This window comes from Tamandua tetradactyla, chromosome 17, assembly GCF_023851605.1.
Source record: "Tamandua tetradactyla isolate mTamTet1 chromosome 17, mTamTet1.pri, whole genome shotgun sequence".
NCBI lineage: Eukaryota > Metazoa > Chordata > Mammalia > Pilosa > Myrmecophagidae > Tamandua > Tamandua tetradactyla.
The window spans coordinates 37,767,430-37,787,595 of NC_135343.1; the positions used below are offsets into that span (position 1 = coordinate 37,767,430).

The 20,166-nt window shown below is 39.5% G+C and overlaps 1 protein-coding gene and 1 long non-coding RNA gene across 4 annotated transcripts in view; both read right to left on the reverse strand.

Moving 5' to 3' along the window:
• Positions 1-20,166, reverse strand: part of SERTAD2 (SERTA domain containing 2) — a 152,362-nt gene that overhangs the window by 31,276 nt on the left and 100,920 nt on the right. The window lies entirely within an intron of this gene.
• LOC143661573 (uncharacterized) lies at positions 8,551-11,538 on the reverse strand. Its single transcript, XR_013164697.1, has 3 exons — positions 10,804-11,538; positions 10,549-10,698; positions 8,551-8,709 (listed from the first exon to the last, which is right to left on the reverse strand). It is a non-coding gene; the product is annotated as an uncharacterized LOC143661573 (long non-coding RNA).

Sequence of the window (20,166 nt, forward strand, 5' to 3'; positions counted from 1 at the left end):
AATGGAGAAACAAAATGTGGTACATACAACATACAATGGAATTTTATTTAGCCATAAAAAATGAAGTTCTGTTACAAGCAACAACATGGATGACCCTTGAAAATATCACATTGTTTGAAATAAACCAGACATAAAAAGACAAATATTATATGATCTCTCTCATACATAAGAAATAAATAGAATAAGCAAATTCATTGAATCAGAAACTAGAATACCATATAAGTTACGAGGGGTCAGGGTGGGGGTAGGGAATATGAAGTTAATGCTTAAATTGTACATGGTTTTTTTGGGTTGATTGCAAAGTTTTGGTAATGAATGGTGGCAGGTAGCACAACATTGTGAATTTAACTAACAGCACTGAATTATATGTCTGAATGTGGGTAAAAGGTGAAATTTGGGGTTGTATATATGTAACTAGAAAAAAATTTTAAACATAGAACTGTACAACACGAATGGTGAACCCTAATGTAAACCGCGGACTATAGTTAATAGAACAATTATACAAATGTTGTTTCCTCAATGCTAACGAATGTACCACACTAATTTAATGAAAGGTGTTAATATATGGGAACTGTGTATTTTATGCATGATTTTTTCTGTAAACCTTCAACTTCTCCAATAAAATTTTTAAAAAATGAAACTGTGAAACATGCTGTAGCACAGATGAGCCTTAGGGACGTCATGTTGAGTGAAATAAGCCAGGCACAAAAGGACAAATATTGCATCTTACTTATATGAAAAAACTAGAATGTGCAAATTAATAGAGACAGGAAAATGATTACAGGTTACCAGGGACTGGGGTGGGAGTGGGGAATGCAGATTAATACTTAATGGTACGGGCTGCTCTTTGGGGTGATGGCGAAGGTTTAGTAATGGGTTCTGCTTATGTGAGCACAACACTGCGAATGTGATCAGCACCACTCCAAAGTGCCTAAAATGAGAAATGTCATGTTGTATATTGTTACCACAATAAAAATTGTTTAAAAGAGGAAACATAAATGGTCAATAAATGATCATTTTATCAATAATGATAACAATGGATGTGTGAAAATATTAAATATTGATGAGAATGTAGATTAAAGGGGAACAAACAGTTGGTGGATATAAAAGTTGGGGCAGCCACATTGGAGATAACTTGGCATTATCTAATAAAGCTGAAGATGAGCACACCCTTTCTACATTCAGCCATTCTCAAGTGGGGAACAGTCTCAACATGAGAAAAGTAAGCCCTACAGAAAATGATTCGTGACTATTTTCTCAATTCTTCCAAGAATGGTATATAGCTAAAATCAGTGGCCTGCCGGCAGATGTTTTATAACAGGCTGGAAGGCTGGAGTGGAAAGGAAGCCCTTATTTATAGCTTTTGCCAATTCCTATAGTTTAAAATCTCCAACTTTTGCCAATTTCTGTAGTTTAAAATCTCCACCATGGCTGGTTTAAGCCTCCCAAATGAACTCAGATTTGGGAAAGGATGCCCACAATCTCTTCGGAGCAGACTATCAGTCTTTAAATCCAGGCTTGACGCAAACTATTCTAACTGCATAGGACACATTACATACAATGACCGTTTTAGAGCATTCGGACTAAATTCTCTCTGGGAATTATGGATGAAAAGGGCTAAATCTAGAATCTGGAGAAACTCTTGTTTTTATCCCCATGAAGACATAAAGGGATGTTTACGGCAGCATTATTTGTAGTAACAAAATTGTGGTATGTTAATCATAAAACATTGATTAATACTAAAATGTTAATCAAGATGAGAATGAATTAATGTATTTCACTATAGTGGTTAAAAAGTACTAATGCTATAAATATCAACATGCTTAAATCTCAAAAACATAATGTTGACTTTTAAAAAGCAAGTTGCAAAACATTACTACATACTGATTACAGATACATATGACATATGCAATTATTGAATAAAAGTATATTAGAGACAAAAAACAAATTCATAAGAAAAAATTCAGGTACATGATTATCTCCGGGAAAAGGAAGAGGGGAATGGAATTAGGGAAAGGTGCACAGGTGGATTTCATTGTATCTATGTTTAATTTGGTTTTTTTTCAAAATATTGAAAGCAAATAATATGTTGTATTAAACAATCTTATTGATCTAAATTTCATTAATACAGAAATACTACATTTTCTTTTCTTTCCTCCTTATGGTTCCCATAAGGTAGAACTTCATAAGGTTTTTTTTTCTGACAAATTTCTAATATCTATTAATAAAGTATTGGATAATATTTGTATTTCTAGCATCCATTTATTCCCCATGATTTCAATAATAAACAATTTATTCTGTTCACTCATTTTGATATGCTATCTTCTCCCTTTTTCTTAATAGATTGTAAAATCTAACAATAATGCTAAAGTAACTTAATAAAGCTCTTAATTGGGAGATCAGCTGACAGGCAAATATAAGAGAGTAATTGGTTTAAAACCTGTATTTTGGGAAGACTTCTCACCTGCCAGGCTAACTTCTATAATGCTATAAAGGATAAAAGCTTCCTCATAAAATATTGAAGGCTTCTTGTTACTTTCTTAATATGTCAAAGAACTGAGCCCTAAGAAATGGAAACACATTGTCCCCATATAACATCTTTTACTTAGTGCTCAGGTAACCACCCACTGCTACCCCAAATACATCTTATTGTATGTCTCTTGTCACATGGGATCACAGGAACAAAGTCCACGTACTCTCTCGACCTTTGGGAACGTGACACTGTCTCGCCGTGCATGTGTAGTGACTTTTTTTCAAAGAGATTGTCTTGAAATAAGCCCATGTTTTAAGTGATCACTTCTCTGTGAACTAGCAGGCATTCTGAAGCTAGGTGGTTCTAAATAAAGAACTCTAGTCAACAACAGGAAATAACTCCCACAGAAAAAAGAGGCAGAATACAAACTCTCACCAACCCTTTTACACAGTTCACAACGGCCTTTTGTTCCATGCACATTAAGCCTGAAATCTTTACTTTTCAGAGCATGTTTGGGCCTATGCAGAGCAATTAAACTTTTCTTTTCCTTTTGCTGGTGTCCTTGCCTTCTTCTCTCCGAGGAAGTTACCCGTACAACTAACTGCTTACTATGAGATAGCAGATCAGAAAACAAAATAGCTTCTCTCTATTTTCATTTTTTTAATGGAGCATCATAAGGAAAGAAAATATCAATTCTGGGTTTAAAAGCATACTTTTTCTTCTAATACACGCAGTCACGTAGCCACACGCACATGTTCTAAAGGCCTATGTTCACTTGCAGCATGCTTCTCAATCTAACAACAAGGCCACATCGTCTAATCAACCATCAATCGAGATCGATGGCTTTCAACACTTTAACAGTTACATGTCAACAAATCAATGTCACTAGAAGACAAACTCGTATCCCACTCAAAGGATCCCATCTTCAGTCTTTAGAAAAAGAAGAAGAAAAAATCTAGATCCCAAGCCAACCAAAGAGCATGCAGACTTTCTTCCCAGGATCCCTGGAGTCAAGAGACACACCATCTGTCTAGACATGCGGATAGCTGACGGTTTTCAAGGTCAAAGTAATTTTCCCTGGAATGGATTGGTGGTATTCAACCATATCACACAGCACAGGTACTTCTGACCTTACATATGACTGGCAGACTGGCACTCCTTTCCTTTCCTGTACATTCAGCCTCGCCCTCTCAATTCTTTCTACAGTCAATAAATTACAGACTCAAAACTCTAGCTTCACTTTCAAAATGAGAAATGCTCATTTTGCAGCAGGAATGCTGGCGGCTACTCCTGTCTTTACCCTTCACAGCTTTACTCTTCCTTCTTTCTCTGGCTTCTGCAGGACACTGGCCATCCCAGGGAAAAAGGGCACAATACCCTGTAACTGCTGTGGCCAATGGATGCATCTCCTTTCCTCTATTCTTTATGGGCATCTGACATGGCTGACCACCTCCTTCTTCCTCCAAGTGTTTCTTTCAGTGACTTCGGTTGAACTTTGGTCTCCTGGTTCTTTTCTTATCTCTCTGGCCGCTCTGTTTCCTTTCCTTTGCTGGCTCCTCTTCCTCTGCAGTTCTTATAAACCTGTACTACAACCTTTTTTTTTTTAATCATCTCCAGTTACAGTTTGGAGCCAGGCAGGGATGAGTACCAGGGTGAGTGGGAGGTGGGTCTGGCTGTTAGCATGTCAGAATTTTCGGGAAAATTTGGGGGCATCAGTGTTTTGAAATCCTTTCCCAGTTGGTGATCACTTCTAAATGTTAGGATTGCCTATGGTTTTGTCTTTGCCTCCTCTTCCCTTCTTCTCACCCTATAAACTCTCCCTAGGCAACTGCACCCACTCTCAGGACACTTGTAGGCTCATGACTCACAAACCTTCCTCACTGAGCTGCAGGTCTGACCTTTCTATGTAAGGAGACCATACATCCCAGTTTGTCTGGGTCATTCTGAGTTTGCGCTTGCTTTCCTGGCATAATTATTAATAGCATCGCTTTTCACTCTTAAAAGTGTCCTGGTTTGAACAATAAAAGTATATGGTTAGTGGGATGGGGGCAGTTTATGGAAACTGTGCACTTTCTGCATGATTTTTCTGTAAACTCACAGCTGCTCTAATTAAAAAAAAATTTTTTTGTAAGTATAGTTAGCCTATTTATATCCCATTGCCTATGAGATATCTCTACTGGGCATCATAAAGGCATCTCCAAGTCACAGCACATCTAAAATTGTCCCAATTGTATCCGGTCCCTCCTCCTGAATGTCCAAATATGGTTAAGGTACTAACATGCAACTGGGTGTCTAAGTTGGAAATAAAAAATCTGAAGTATCTTCCCTCTCCTTTCCCTCACATTCAACCAGACACACAGTCCTGCCAGTTTTACCTCTTAAATATTTTTCAAATATGCCTCTTCCTCTCTGATTTTCCCACCACTGCCCTAGCCAAAACCATAATTATCTTTAACTTTGATTATTGCAACTATCTGGCTACTTCCAGTTTCAAATATTCTCCTTGAATCCACCCTCCCCACCACCTATTGTGTGCCAGGCAGCACACTAGGTACTAGGAATACAAAGACGAACAAGGGATGTTCAAGGGGAAGAATGAATCACGCCCGGGCCACCGTGGGTGGGTATGGTACAGGGGCATGTGCCACCACACCAGCCAACACCAGGAGGGCCACAGCGCCTGGCCAGGGTGGAAGGAGTCAGCGAGGTGGGGGTGGATTCAAGGGTCAACAGGGTTTAGTCAAATAAAGAAAGAAGGTGTGGGTTTGGGTTAAGGTCATTAAAAGCAGATGGGACAGCACAAGCAGAGAGGGAAGTAAGAGACAGCACCCGACATGGGTGCAGGTCTGAGATCTGAGGTGCCAATCCAGTCAAGGAGAAGCAGTACGTAAGACTAGAGAACGCGGTGGGGGCAGGCCCAGCAAGGCTGCGGATGCCACACAGAGGAGTCTGGCCTTTATATTCTGAAGGCTGTAAGGAGCTATTAAAAGAATGTTCTGGGGGAGTGGCATGATCTGATTCTCATTTTAGGAAGTTGATTCCATATCCAATCCTGAACTAGAGAGAGAATGATTCTAAAATGTATTTAGACTAACCAAAAAATGAGGAAAAAATAAAACAAAAGTTAAAAGATATTAAAATACAGCAAAAAGCTACAATAATTAAGAGTATTAGGATCTGATAAAGAAAAATATAAATGAACCTGAAACAGACCTTAGTATACATAAAGGTTTACTACATACTAAACATGGCATTTCCAGTTAGAAAGGAAAGGAAGGCATATGCAATAGTTTATTATTTAGTGAGAAAAAAAAAGAATGTGCGATTCTTACCTGATATATTATAATAAAACATTAGAGATTTCTAAAAATGCATTTTTAGACAACATAAGAGAACTAAAAAAGATTACAGGTGAATATCTGATCTTAGATACATAGCACATAAAACAAAGAGGAACCATAAAGGAACAACTAACTACATTTTAAAAAGTTAATGCATATTTGATTTGCATATATAGATTTAACATATAATATATATAATTATATAAATATATATACCATAAGCAGAATTAAAAGAAAAACTAGGAAAAATATTTACAACACAGGTAACAAAAGAGTTAATAATCTTACAACCTAATGAGGGCCTATGAATCAATTAGAAAAACACCAATAGTAAATTAGAAAACACTGAAACTCAATTAGAAAATATGGGCAAAGACACAAACTCATGATTTTCTAAGGAATATATGGAAAAAACAGATACAAATTCACCTGATCAAAGCAGTACAAATTAAAAAGAGATAAAACTTTCACACAGCAAACTAGCTAAAGATGCTTTAAAACTATAACACTGTGAGGGTGCAGTAGACTGAGTCCTCTCATACCTAGTGATAGGAGTATAAATGGATTCAATTTGGGGGTAGGAGCTGGTTCTAGGAGCTGGGAATGCAGCAGCGAACAAAACACAAAAAAAACCCTGTTCTCATAGATTTTACATTCTAGTGGGGGAAAAAGAGAGAAACAGAATAAATTGCTAAAATATAGAGTATATATGAAATTAGGAACTATGAAGAAAAATAAGGCAGGGAAGGCAGATGGGGAATGTGTGCTTGGGTTTGTATGTGTGGGGTGAGGGTGCAAGTATAAAGAAGTGACCACGAAAAGGCTCACAGAGAAGATGACCTTTGAGTACAGAAGTGAAGAAGGTGAGGGTGCAAGACAGGCAAACTATCTGGCAAAAGAGCTTTTATGGCAGAAAGAACGGTTAATGCAAGTAGGCCCTGAATGGCGAGTTTGCTTGTGGGCTCCAGGATGTCAATATGGTGAGAGGAGCGGGTGAGAGGGAGAGTGGAAGGAGGCAAGGTGTCCGGGACGGCCAGAGTGTGGGGAGGTCTTAAAAGCCCAGGCAATGACTTTGGTTTCTACGCTGAACTAGATGAAAAACAATTACTGCAATGCCCTTGACCTCTATGGTGTTTTCTATGGGCTGCAAATACTAATGATTTGTTTAGTGTTGCTTTGTGCTTTCAATGTCTCCAAATGTGCCCAAAGGTCCACCACTTGAAAATGTGCCACAACGCCAAATGACTGACAGCCACCACACTGGCATAAATGACAAGAGTTAAGGCAGACTTGCCACTTACAAGCTCTGCAAACTTGAACACGTTTCTCAATCTCTTAACTGTAAGAAAGGAGGAAAATATTATCCATTCCATGGTGTTCTAAAGATTAAATAAGATAATACATTTATTTTCAAAGTGAGGGGAGCCACTGGTAGTATATGAGATGATTTTGAAAGGTAAAAGGACCTGGCACTAAATGAGTTTCGACGGAGGGCAGGAACAATGAAAGGTAAGTGATATTTGGGAGAATGCAAAGATTTCCCGGGGGAGGAGATATTACCCAGCATTTCTTGCTGTCCAGCCTCCTAGGCACCTGGAGGTGGCCAGGTGCTGCAGTTCTAACTAATCGGGTGAAAGGGGAAGTCTTCTGAGAACTCTAAGAAAGAAAAATAAAGGACGCACAAGCATGCAGGAAGAGCTCTCTCTCCTTCCTGCACGAGGATGTGATACCTGGAGCTGTGGTAGCCCTCTTGTGTCCAAAATACAACAAGGCTAAGCATGAGAATCCAACCCACTGAGGGCAAAAGGGCAGAAGCGGAGGTGGAGCCTGGGTCCTTGATGACAACACCGAGCTGCACAGATGACCCTAGGACCACCACTTCCAGACTTCTGAGGAAACAGTAAGTGTCCTTACAGTTACGTCTGCAACTCTGAAAATATGATCCAAGAACCACAGGCCATGAAAATCACTTAAGGGCTTATTTATAACATAGATCCCTGGGTCCTACTCAGCTCTACTAAAATATTACCTCTGAGGGTGGGGCTTAAAATTTTTTTAAGTATTTTTAAGTATTTTCATACTTCCTAGTTTATATTGTTAGTTTCCTATTGCTGCTATAGCAAATTACCATAAACCTAGTGGCTTAAAATGACCTAAATTTGTTCTCTGACAGTTCTGAGGGTCAGAAATCTAAAATCATGATGTTGACATGGCTGTACTCCCTCTAGAGGCTTCAGAGGAGACTTTTATGTTCTTGTCTTTTCAGCTTCTAAAGGCTACCTGCTTTCCTGTGCTCATGGCCCCACCCTCCATATTCAAAGCACATCATTCCAACCTCTGCTTCTGTTGACTCATCTCCTTCTCCTGCCCTTGACCTCCTTGCCTCTTTCTTATAAGGATACTTGTGATTACACTGAGCCCACATGGGACAGGATAACCTTTCCATCTCAAGAGCCTTCACTTTATCACTTCCGCAAATCCCCTTTCACAATGTGACGCGGCATGTGACCATTACTCTGATGACTACACCAGCTGATTATGGAACCATTGAGAATCACAGGTGTAAGCCACTGTTGGCTTTTCTGTAGCCTGCAGATGCAAGTATCTTAACACACCACTTAGGGGGTCATAAAAACTTAATCTAGTGGTTCCCAACGGGAGAGGGTTGGGTTAAGGAGGGGGTGGGGTGGGGTTGGGGAAAACTGTGCACATTCAAATCATCTAGGTTCTTGTTCCAAATTGAACACACGTGGGTCCTGCTTCAGGCGTATGGAATTGGGACATCCAGGTGTAGGCACCAGGCATAAATGATTGGACAAACCTCTCAGGTGATTCAGCTGCAACTCCTGGTTAAGGTCTACTGAATAATCTCCAATTAAGCCCGAGTTTTCTTATCTGTAAAGAATAAAAATAATATATGTCCTACCTATTTCTCACAATCACATGAAGACCAAAGCAGGCAACGGATGTGGAAGCACTTTATAATTAGTAACAGGCTTGATAAATACTGCTGGTGATTATTAGAAGAAACTGATGCAGAAAAAATGGAGTGAGCAGCACAATTCATCCAGTGTGACTCCAGTTACTCAGAACTTAATAAGAAAGCAAAAATGAGTCTTTGAGAAAAAAAGAAGGTAGCACAAGGTCCATGCAGTAAACCTCATGCATTATCATGTATTCCCTAAGCACCTATTTACTCTTAATTTAAAGATAACTTTAACATATCTGGCTTTTTTCCCCAAACCACAGATTGTAAATGGAAATACAGAGGGAAGAAAGGATTGAAAGAGGCAAGCACAATGATAGCAAAAAAAAGGAACCAGCTAACAACTAGAAGGGGTGGGAGGATTAGAAGATGTTGATGCAAAATCTTCAAAAATTTAATATTCTGAGAGCACTTAAAGTAGAGGTAAAAGCACCATGCTCCTCACTAGCTCTGAAACTCTCTATTTCAACAATCTAAATGATCCTGAATCATGAGGAAAAGGTAGCATTCTGCTTGCACTCCCGGTGGAAAAAAAACATAATAAAAACATCAACAGACAACGAAAATGATATAGAGAAAGATTTTTATCAGGCAAATTCATATGAATCAAGTTTTGGTGCTTAAAGAGATAAAATTCAGATATCTATAAAATGAGAATGTAAAGAATGCTAGCAGGCTATATAAATATGTCACCATGTAAACTACGGCTATTGTAAATCTGCACAGAGTTCTGCTGATGAGGGAAGTCCTCACACATCACAAGAGCTCAGTAATTCTGTGTTGTTTGGGGAGACCAAAATCGACATCATCACCTTGATGGATGGATGATGATAAATTCCATCATCTGCTGGCTATCAAGTTTAAGTTAATGGTATCACACCTTTAAATTTGTATAACTATTTTTTTTAATTGTTCAGTACCTACAGATTATAAAGCACAGTGATAGCATCATCTTATTTGTTTCCCCCCAAGAGCCCTGGGAGCTGGTGACTCATTGAGAACTGTGTGGCTCAGAGAACTTTCTCAGTTGGCACAATGACCAAGCGGCAAAGTCTAGCCAGGAGCCCAGATCCTCTGATTCAAGATCCAGTTTTCATGTTCAAACTTACATTTTGGTCAATATTAGTTCACTTCACTTTTCTAATTCTCTTTGGAAAGCACATTTCTGGAAATACACTCAGATGGGAACTTTAATAATGGTGATTTCTCTATTTATTTATAAAGCAACATGAATTCAAAAAGTATTAGTGTATCTATTTTTAAAATATCTTATCTTTTTCTTTTAAATATGCCCACACTGTGGCTAAATTCTATAAACAGCTTTATCTTAGAGTGAAATTTTATGACTGAATCTTCAATGCTTAAATAAATAGAATATGCTAAGATGGTCTTAGCTAGTGAACAAAAGCATTAGCTCTGAAAAGAAAAAAACTCAAAATGCACAAATTTCACAAGTATTTGGTTGCTACATGAAATGCTGCAGTTAACCCAGTGTTTATTTTACTTTTATTTATATTTTTAGCAGACTACTACGTTTCCGTGATTCTTCCACCCACGTGTACTAATGACACAAGCAGAGCCTAAAATGCCATGATTCATCCAAGGCTGCCACAGTCAGGCAGCTCAGCCACACATCCACCGGAGGCGAAGCTTCACTCTGCAGGATGTACATGCACTCTCTCTGCCCCACCATGCACTGCGTGTAATTCCAGAAAAGCATATTCATCCACCTCCAATCCCCCTCCTACCTGAGGGAGAAGGCAAGCAGTAAAACTGAAGTAAATAAAAAAGGATCACAGAACGGTATGCTTAACCAGAAATCAGCTTTTCTCCTTTCACAGTAATCAAAGTCTTCACTGTATGTTTGGCCACTTTCACACCACTACCTTTCAGGTTTTCTGCAGAGATATCAAAGTACAAGATACAGAGTATTTTGAGATTATTTAACCTGAAATTTAACAAACTAGAGTCAATGCTTGCTGTCATGCCATGAGAACACTGACTTTGAAATCAAACAGTCCTGGAGCAGACAGGGTTTCGAGATCCAGCTTGACCCTGTTGGCCATTTGACCTTGGGCAACTTGATGAAGCCTCGGTTTCCTCATCTGTAGGAAGTGGATAGACCCAGAGCCTGCTGCATGGCACTACGTGAGGAGCAAAAGAGAAGGCACATGAAGACGTTAGCATCTAACACAGGAAAAGATTCACAAATGGCAGCTATTTGTAATCATACCATGCTTACTCAGTTCAACGCCATGCAGCGATCACTGGCACTGGAAGGAGAGCTCCCGTGCAAATCCCCAGCAGACCTGACCAGCTCTGCCAATCGTGCTGAATCTTCCCTAACAGTTTTTGATACACATTCCCGTCCACTAGAGATAAGATGGAGCTCCACCCACTGAAGGTATTAGGCCAGACCGGAGTACAGTCCAGACCGGAGTACAGGAGACATTTTTAGTGAATAAATCTCACCATCTGACTAGTGTTCAAAATGTACCTTGGTCCCTGCAACACAATATAAAACCAACTGCACTTTTTTCCTTTGTTTAACATTTACTGAATGTCTACTTTGCCAGGCGCTAGGCTAAGCTTAAGAAGAGATTCTCTGACAAATAAGTAAGACAGTGTTAAACCTCTGAATTAATTATTCGTAACTCCCTCCTCCTTGTCCTTTTGCTATATTCTGACAGGAAAAAACTACAGAACAAAACATAATCAAGACCAGGAGAGATCTACTATCTTTGTCAATGGCTTTAAAATATAAGTAACAGAGGCAATCAGCCTCTTCCTGCTTTCATTGCTGTAAGCGGACTATAACACTTTCTTTTTTCCACCTAAAAAATGCCAGTAATGTTTGGCAAGTGAACCCAAGGAAAGAGAGAATGCACACACAATGAGAAAGCATTAAGCCTTATTTGGAGTAGAGGTACCATCTTTCTTTAGTTCCCATTATACCAGTGAACCTCAGGCTCTGAGGTGCTCTGTAACATAATGGTGCTAATCACAGGTCTATCTCCTTTGGCCCACGTTCTTGCTCCCAGGTTGATGGATTGGGGGCTTGAATGGGGTGTCAGGATCTACATTTGGCTCTGCATAAAGAAATACTAACAGAGGCTTAAAATGAGTATAAGGGTTTATTTTTTCCTCACAAAATTTAGAGCCTGGAGTTACCTTGATGACTCAAAGGCAGCTGCTTCATCAACCTCATGGTCCTCAGGGTCAGAGAAGGCGACTTACTCACCAGGTATTTCATCCACATTCCAGGGGAAAAAAAGTCAAAAGTCTTAATATCTCCATGAGGCTTTGTCTCTTAATTCAGGAACAGATAGGAGGGGCTGTTAGCTTCATCTCACAGACCAGAACAGAGCTAGAACGTAACAACTTCAGCTAAAAAGGTGCTGGTATATCAAGCATTTCGCTTAGCACAGAGCTATCCCAATTTGCCATGAGACACTGGGATGAAGGGGTCCAAATCCTGCTATGTTCTTTTTTACCACCTTCACTGTCTTTTCACAACATCTCTGTAAGATTAAGGAAGACACTATCTAGTTGAAATATGAGTAAAATGAATCAGAAACATTATGTAAATTCAGAGATTAAGAAAGGTTAGATAGGCTTTTGAGGGCTGTTCAAGAGAAATGAAATCCGAATCTCGTTAGGCTCACCAAAACTGAACGTGCTGAGTGGAACATTCTCCATCAACCCAACGCCTCCCCTTTTCAAAGAGGCATGCAAATGTGGTCCTTGGGATAGCATGCACAGTGAAACAGAGAAGAAGTCTCAGTATTTAGGTGACCATGGTCAAATTGTCACGGCTTGACCAAAAAAGGAAGGGAGGGAGAAAAAGAGGAAAGGAGTAGGGAGGCGGAGTTTTGGGAACTGTGAAACAGCTTCCAAAGATTCAGATTAACTAAAGCCATGTTACCCAGGATATTATTCCCTTTAATTCAAATATAAATTCAAAGACGGGTAGTTTAGTCCCAGGGCAATTAAACAGTTAAACATATGCAATGTATTCATGCCCAGATCATAGTCAGACTCCTGTTTGAATATCACATAGCCATCAATTAACATTATAATTTGCTCTTGAACATAGAGTTTCTAACTTAATCAGAGTTTATTTCCAAATCTTTAACCATTCTGTAGTTGGAAAATAAGAATATAGTATTACAACATTATTACTAAGCAAAACACTAAAATACTAAAACACAATGGAAGCTATTCTCTGAGCACATATACAATTCCCACTGTAATTAAGAGAGCGGAGTACACACATTTGGAAAGAGAGAGAGAAAAAAAAACGAAATACTCCATAAAGCCTCAGAGCTATTATAAGTGATGCATTGGCTATCTAGAGTGATGCATGAGCTTCCTAAGACTAAATAAGAAAAGTTCAGAAACCGGTTAGGTATATAGTTTTCAAATATATACATATGTAATCAATTATTTATTTTGTGTTAATTTTAACTTTTAAAATTACCCCTCATTAAATGATTGCATCACTGATAGATTAGGTCATAACTCTTTTCAGAAAAGCAAAGATAAGCTTAGCAAGTTGAAAATAATATACTACATGAAAGGTTCCCTTACTCAATAGAGAAAGCAAGTACATTGAAATCAAGTATGGGGAGTTCTGGAGTCAGTTTCACAATTACTTATCACCCTGTCCGGTGGGTAGAGAAAAGATTCCTTATAGGAACTTTTTTTTAAATTCACAATTATGTGTTTGGGTAGATATTCACCACTAAGTTATATAGATCGCAGGGTTTCAAAACCAAATAAGTTTATTCTGTGAGACTTTTTTCTTTGAAGAAGAATGGGCATCATAGCGGTGAGATAGAGAGAAGTTGGAAGACAAGCCTTTCACTTTAAGATGAAGAAACTGAGGCCCTGAACAGGTAAATCAATGGTTCAAGGCCAGAGATGAGTGACAGAGCCAACACTGGAATTCAGGCCTTTCAATTCCTGAGGGTGGGCAGTTTTCAAACACATCAAGACTGAACATAGATGTTAAGAGAAAAGGATTTGAGTTTTGTTTAGCTGGGGATCTGTAATTAAATAGCGAAAGGCTGTCAGTATATCCTTCTAAGCATGCATTCTGAAACACTGTTTCACATTAATATATTCTCTAATAATTATACTTGGTATCTTTGAAAGTTTAGGTAGGTAAACCTTCACTCCATTTATCGAGGCATTTTTGCCTACTTGCAATAATGAATACATCTCTTTTGCTGTGGTGTGTATGTTGGGAAAGCTGACAGGATTTAAAATTGTATATTAACGACATGGGTTTACGATATTATTGATTGTATAAAATGAATAACAACAACAACAACAAAAACACACACACAAATACAAATTAAAAAAAAAAAATACGTGAAACGTTTTTTCCCCCAAGTGGCCAAGACATGGGTCCTCTAATGGCTTCATCTGCATTGGTTTTTAAAACCTGGAAACTGGGTGACATTTAATCTCAAGATTAAAATCCCTTAGTGAATACTGTACTGTTCGCCCGTTCTCCCTGTCATTCTGGCATTTGGGCTCGCGCTGCTGCTTCTGCTGGCACACTTACCAGCTAATGAAACCCAGCCCAGGAGCAGCTGCCTGCGTCCGTGTCACACTGCATCTGGCACCCATCTATCTTCCAGCCATCTAGAGTCACCCCAGAAATCACACAAAGGCAGTGCCGAGCTCCCTGCAGCCACACCAGCACACCAGGCTTTGTTTCATCAAGGCTGTAAAGCAATTTTATACCTTTTTTTTTTTTAATTTACCACATATTTTAGTGTGATGGCTTTCAAAAAGAATGAGGGAAAAGTTGTGTTTTTTTTTTAAAACCAGAGAATATCAAGATTTAAAATTACCCTTTGAAAACTTGGTAGGCCATCATTAACACAGTTTTGGCTGAAGCAGTACATTCAGAGCTTTGCCAATAGAGACACACTGGGGCCGACAGATCCCAGACATGGAGGCAAGTCTGCTTAAAATTCGAGTTGTCATGGTTATTAAATATGTCGCACCACAAAACCTTCCAGTACTAAAGGTTTTCTCCTTATCAGGTCTGTTGAATTATCAAAAATACTGGTTTGAATAGGGAAATTCAACCTGCCTATTCAAGAACCAATCTATGAGAGAGAGAGAGAGAGAGACAGGTTTTCCTGAATGAGGGTATATATATATCTATAAAGATCTGCTCTTTTCTAAAAATTTTAATTAGTTGGTTCACTCTATAGCAATGGACTTTCCTCCTGTCCTTCGGGTGATGATACTATTCTTTAATACCATGGCTAAAGCTGGAGCCAAGAAGAAAGGAATATAACAACTATACTAAAGGGTCTATCAGAAAAGCCAAGTTAGTCATAGATGACTAAAACAAACTGAGTTCTTAGATCAGAAATAAGTGAAAAACAGGAGTTTTAAACATATCTTTTAGTCATATCCCTGTAATGAGCCACACATTAGTTCAATGGCCAAAATTATTTCTCTCTGATGTGTGGACCTCTTCAGTCATCTCCACGTTGTTAAACCGGGTAGTCAGTTCTTAGCCCTCATCTCACTTGAACTTACAACACATGGTTGATCAGCTGATCTCCTCCCTCCTCCAGAAAACACTCGCTCACTTAGCTCCAGGTCCTTGTGCTCCTGGTTTTCTTCCTCCCTCACTGGCCACACCTTCTCAGCCTCTGCTAGTTCCTCTCCCTCTCCCTGACTTCTAAAACTGATGTCCCACGACTCAGCCTCGACTCAGCCTCGGGATCATCACCACACTTCTTTCCTTGCAGATCTCACCAGTTTCCTGGCTTTAAATACCACATAAATGCTGACAACTTCCGAATATATAGCTACAGCCATATTCCGCTCTTCTGAACTCCAGGTGGGAATATTCAACTGCCTATTCAACATTCCACGTAGATGTTGGAAATTTAACGTGCACTGCTCTCCCCCTGCTTCCTCCCAAAGCTGCCCCCACTGCAGTTTTTACCATCACAGTTAAAGGCAGCACCATTTATCCAGCTCCTCAGCCCAGAGCCTTGTATTCATCCTTGATTCCTCTTTCCTTCCTTCGTACCCACATCCAATCTGGCAGGAAATCCTGTTGGCTCTATCTTCAAAATCGAAACACAACTGGGACACTTCTCACCACTTCACGGCTACACCCTGGTCCAAATCACCACCAGCTCTGGCCTGGAGTGCTGAAATAGTCCTTTATTCCTTAGCTGTCTATTCTCAACACAGTAGTCACAGTGATCCTTCTAAAACATAAGTCACGTCTTATCACTGCTCTACTCAAAATCCACCAATGGCTCCCCATCCATTAAAGCAGAAGCCAAGGACTTTACAACACTCGAACAGGCTCTATGAGTTCTGCTCTCCCACTGTCCCTCTGACTTCACTGCCAGCTCGTTCCACCAACACAGCCCTCTCACTCCAGGGCCGATCCTTGGAGAGGCTAGTCATGTTTCTACCTCAAAGCCTTCACAAGGGCCATTCCTTCTGACCAGAACCCCACCCCCACCCTCATATAGCTCCATGGTTTTCTCCCGCATTTTTCAAGACTTTGCTCAAATAATACTCTTCGTCTTTAAAGCCTGTTTAAGATTGTGATCTACCCACTCCAACAGTTGCTGCAGGATTTCTAGTATTTAGAGCAGTGCTCAGCACAAGGTAGATGCTCAGTAGTGTTTGAATGAATAGGTCAGCAGAGAAATGCCCCTTCATTTGGAGCAGTATTGTTAGTTACAGATGCTTAACAGGGTTACGAGGGTTCAGCCTCTCTTACACTTAACCAACAGACATCATTACAAGCATCTTCTACAAGTCAAGCACTGTACTAGCTACTGGGAAATAGATATCCCTTCCTGCATGGAGTGCACAGTCCAGTGGAGTTCTATTTTTATTATTTTTTAATTTTGAGATAATTTTATATTTAAAATTACATGCAGTTGTCAGAAATAATACTGAGAGATACCATGTACCTTTTACCCAGTTTCCCCCAGGAGCAACCCTGCAAACCTACAGTGCAAATCACAGCCAAGATAGTGGTGTTGACGTAGTCAAGACACAAAACATTTCCAACACCACAGAAACCCTTCATGTTGTCCTTATGCCACACCCCTTCTCTTCCATTCCCAGCCCCTCCTTCAACCCTGGTGACCACTAATCTCATTTCCATTTCTATAAAGTTTTGTCTTTTCAAGAATCTTAAGCACATAGAATCACACAGCGTGCAACCTGCAGGGACTGGCTTTCCTCACCCAGCACAGCTCATCCAGGCTGTGGAGTACAGCACCACGTGGCTCCCTTTCATTGCTGAGTGTATTCCACGATATGGATTTGCCATCATCTGTTTAACCAGTCAATCACTGAAGGATATTTCGGTGGTTTCCAGTTGTGGCCATTATGAATAAAGCCACTGCAGTTATCCCTTCCACACTGAGGTGTTAGAGGTGCAGCACCACCTCTACCCTCCACCCCCAGAATCTGGAAAATCCTCCTAAAACCTTCTGGCCCTCCCAGAATTCGCCTCGGGGGAAGAAAAGCCATCTGCAGACAGCTGGGACAGTGTAAGAAATAATTAAGTTTAACACCTGGGACAAAGGACTACCTGCATCATGTCACTCAAAAGAACACCCAGGAGGGTAGGGGGTAGTGGCAGCATTCACTCAAACTCCTGTGGCCTGTAAATGCTGAGTCCCTGAGCCCTCTAGGGAGCACAGGCCCAGGAGAAGCAACAGGCTTCCAGGCTGCGACAAAATGTAGGTTCACAGAGGACCTTGCATTTCCCACAGGCCTCAGGCTGCTCTGACCAACAGGAGGGCCAAGTTCTGAAGGAGGCCACTGGCCAAGGTAGGGCCAATTTGCAGAGAGTGAAAGGCGCTCTTTGCCCTGGAAAATTTTTTGAAAAAAGTATACATCTTAGGCATCTATGAGTTAGTAAACTTTTTAAGATACCTCTACATTTCAAGCCTTTCTGTATTGTCTGCTGGCTTTCACATTCCTTTTGCAAACATTAACTTTTTACTTATTTTAACTTTAAAAAAGTAGTTGGGGGGGGTCCAATGGTAGTTTAGTGTAGAATTCTCTCCTGCCATGCCAGAGACCAGGGTTCAATTTCCCGCCCATGCACTCCCCTCACCACCACCCCCAAAATTTCAACAAATGGTGCTGCAATAATGGGATAGTTACATGGAGAAAGACTGAAATGTGATCCCCACCATTCAGCATACAAAAAAAGTAGTTGGGTATATTTATAGTATTAAAAATAAAATATGTTGCTAATATACAATACCATACATATATTTTTTGCATTTCTGAGTTGCTAGACTTTTTTTGTGTCATCTGCTAGCCTTCAATGTGTCATCTGTAGTTTCCACAGAACTCCTTAAAAATTCTCATTTAATTTCTTGGTCCGTCCACGATATATCAAAACTGCAATGGGGAAAGTCGGGAAGGGAAAACTGTATAAAAATTTGTGTACAGATTTTTGTGAGAACATGAGTTTTCATTTCTCTGGGATAAATGCCCAGGAGTGCAACTGCTGTATTGTATGGTAGTTGTATATTTAGTTTTTCTAAGAAACTGCCAAGCTCTATTCCAAAGTGGTTGTATTATTTTATATTCCTACTAGAACTGTATAAATTATCCAGTTTTTCTTCAATGTTGTCAGCATTCGATGTTGTCACTATTTTTTATTTTAGCCATTGTGATAGATGTGTAATGAGATCTCATTGTGATTTTAATTTCCATTTCCCCAACAGCTAGAGATATTGAATGCTGTTTTGCTGTTTATATATCCCCTTTACTGAAATGTCTCTTCACGTCTTTTGTCTACTTTCTAATTAGATTGTATTTTTCACTATTGACTTTTAAAAATTCTTTATATAACCACATTGTCAGATATGTGGCTCGCAAACATTTTCCCCCAGTCTGTGGGTTATCTTTTCATCCTTTTAACATGGTCTCTCACACTGCAAACTTTTAAATTTGATGAAGTCTAACTGATCAATTTTTTCTTTTATGGATCATGTTTTACATGTATGTATTATAATTCAGAGTGATAAAGACCACAATGGAGGTTCCTACAAAGAGGTGGGGAGAAGTAGACTGTGGAGATGTTTCAACAGACTCAGAGACAGTGGACCTGGGTCTTGAATAGATAAGGGTTTGCCAAAAGGAGAAAGGAAAAAGAACATTCAAAGCTTAACTATCAGAACTGCAATACTAACTATGGTGACAGTCAACTTTAAAAAAGATGAGAACTGGAGTACTTTTGACAGTCCTACACCTCTGCTAACACTCTGGGTGTAGCCAGAAAGAGCTGTAATATTTAGAGGGTGGCAGGGTGGGAACGGTGGGTAATTGCTTTTACATTTCCAACTTAAAATATTTAGGGATTGGCTAATAGAGGTACTTTCTTCAAAACCAAAGAAATACCTCGTGCAATCTCCCTTAAACAATATCAGTCTATATATCTATATATATATATACCTAGACTCTAGAAATGAAATTCAGAAAGCATTTTCCTACATAAATAATGTGTTAGTAATTAGACAAGGGTGAGAAGTAGTATTAGTAGAGGGGCTTCTCCTTTATTTGACAGAATCATTTCTGTAGAGTATCTTACATAACTAAATTTTCTAGATAATTGATGAAGTTTACCTCTGTCAGAATACCAGATGTTTTCTTTGTTAGCTACAATGGAAGACTCTGGATCATCCTTGCTAAATGTAAGTATTTTACTATGTGGTAATGAGCAATGCTTCTGTGCTACTAAAGTTCACAGGACTGTTAGCACTTAAATTCCTCTGAACTGTGAGCTCAGTTTTTGCATTGGCCCTGTATGTCCTTATTTGTTACTGGACATTCTACTCTCAATTTTTGCAGCTGTCAAGATTCCTGCCTCTGTACTTCTTCCCAATCTACAGTGGTTTGGGAAACACTACAACCAAGTTAATAAGAATTCTGTCTAAATTAAGAGTAAGACACTAAATTAAGAGTAAGAGACATGATTTTATTCATCTCTGAGTACAATGCCTTAGTGCATAGCTGTGTGCTAGCCATTTTAATGCCGTTGAAAGCCCTTGGCAGTGTCTTCCAGTTTTCCCCCAATATATATCCTTCCTTCTATAGCAACACAATTTTTAGTTGAGTCCATGACTTTTCAACCAAAGACTAAATTTCCTACCCTCTTTGGCAGCTGGGTGTAGTCATGTGACGATGCTCTGACAAATGGGATATAAACTGCAGTGACAGCTGGAACTTCTGGGTTGTGCCCATCGTTCTTACCTGATTTCTCCTTTCCGTTGGCTGCTCTAATGGGTGATGAGCCATCGTGGACAAAGGCACTGCTCCAGGGATTTTGGAGC